Raw genomic sequence first — 2270 nt, 5'->3', positions numbered from 1 at the left:
GGCATATTATATAGGCCTTGCTAGAACTGTTGTGAAGGTTGATGAAGTAATCCTCATAAAATTCTGTTAGCTATTCAGATGAAAGCCACAACTGTGTCTAGGAATGATAGACTGCCCGATATACAGCACAGACATTTTCTACCTCATATTGGTGTATTAGAGGCTGCCATACTTCAACCAACTAAACCTCTTATTGTCATCAGTTAGCTGAGCGTTCTCTCCCCATCTCCTCTTCATCTACCCATTGGTTGTTCTTAACCTGGTTGATTCAAAGTTTACTTATTCTAGTTCCTTTTCTTTTTTTAGAGACAGAGAAGAGAGTAGGGGGAAAGGAGGGTGTGTCCCTGTATTGCCCAGATTAGTCTCCAACTTCTGGGCTCAAATGATCCTCCCACTTTAGCCTCCCAAGTAGCTGGGACTACAGGCACAAATCACCATGCCTGGCTCTAGTTCAATGTTTTCAAGCCTTTTTTTTTTTTATCTCATGGCACACTTGAACCTATAGTTAAACTTCTGCAGCGTACTTAAATTATGCTGATCAGGAAAAATAGAGTAAAAAAAATGAATAAACTTGCTGTGCTTTGATCTTCTTTTGAAAATAAATTAATTAATGATCTTCAAAAAATTTTGCAACACACCTAAGATCCTCTCACGGCACACCAGTGCACTGGGTCATACTGGTTAAAAATCACTGCTCTAGTTCCTTGAGTTTCAAAATATAATAAGGAAGGTCTTCACCACTTAAGTCTTCTGCCCCTGGATTTCTCCATTTGCCAAATGAGGATAATAACAAAGCTGTGGTGAGGATTAAATAAATATCTGTTGAACAAGGCCTGGTACATAGAAAGTGCTTAGGTAAGTGTTAGCTGTTAAGTAATATAACTAATTGAAAGGGGATGATAGTATATCACATAGATATATATTATACATATGCCTTCTATTTTATTTATTTATTGTTTTGGAGACAGAATCTCACTATGTCACTCTCGGTAGAGTGATGTGGCATCACAGTTCGCAGCAACCTCAAACTCTTGGGCTTAAGCAATTCTCATGCCGCAGCCTCTCAGATAGCTGGAACTATAGGCATATGCTTTCTATTTAAAAAAATATTGTGAGGCCAGGAGCAGTGGATTGCCTGAGCTCACAGGTTTGAGACCAGCCTGAGCTAGAGCAAGACCTTGTCTCTAAAAATAGTCGGGCATTGTGGTGGCACCTGTAGTCCCAGCTACTTGGGGGGCTGAGGCAAGAGAATTGCTTGAGCCCAGGAGTTTGAGGTTGCTGTGAGCTGTGACAGCACAGCACTCTACCAAGGGCGATGAAGTGAGACTCTATCTCAAAATAAATAAATAAATAAAAATATTGGCTCAGTGCCCATAGTACAGTGGTTATGGCGCCGGCCACATGCACCAGAGATGGTGGCGTAGAACCCAGCCTGAGCCAGCTAAACAACAATGACAACTCCAACCAAAAAATAGCTGGGAGTTGTAGTGGGCACCTGTATCCCCAGCTACTTGGCAGGCTGAGGCAAGAAAATTGCTTAAGCCCAAGAGTTGCTCTGAACTGTGATGCCATAGCACTCTAGCAAGGGTGACATAGTGAGACTCTGTCTCCAAAATATATATATATCTCTCTATATGTAGATATATAGATCTTCGAGATCTTACTATAAGTAAGCCTCGAGATCTTACTATAAGGCTTACTGGCTTATTATTTCTTTGTTTCTAGGGGGACACACTGAAGGTTTCAATAGGTGAAGTAAGAAGGCTTTTAACTGGTGGAAATATGGACATGACAATGAAGAAGAGCTGGGCTGCTCAGGGCATAGAATTTTCAAGTTTTTTCATTACAAATTTGCTTCTTCAGCTACTAACATTGCATCTTTAGAACCCAGGTGCTCTAGCAGTACTGGCTGATGAAGGAATGAACTTGTGAATCTATCTAATGACAGAGAGACAGAGAATAGCCACACAGAAGGTAATCTGGCTGGCATTTTGGATACTGCAGGAGAAAAGAGTGAAAACATTTTTAAAATAGAAGAGAGTTGTCTATGTGGGTAACTGCTGCCTGATGAACTGAGACTCTATGCCTGGAGATAAAAAGTAGAGGAATAGGCTTGGTGCCAGTAGCACAATGGTTATAGTGCCTGCCACATACATAGAGGCTGGCAGGTTTGAACCCAGCCCAGGCCAGCTAAACAACAATGACAACTGCAACAAAAAATAGCTGGGCATTGTGGCAGGTGCCTGCAGTTCCAGCTACTTGGGAGGCTG

This window comes from Otolemur garnettii, unplaced genomic scaffold, assembly GCF_000181295.1.
Source record: "Otolemur garnettii isolate 467f Iridium unplaced genomic scaffold, OtoGar3 scaffold00055, whole genome shotgun sequence".
NCBI classification, from domain to species: Eukaryota; Metazoa; Chordata; class Mammalia; order Primates; family Galagidae; genus Otolemur; species Otolemur garnettii.
This window is presented reverse-complemented; position numbering follows the sequence as displayed.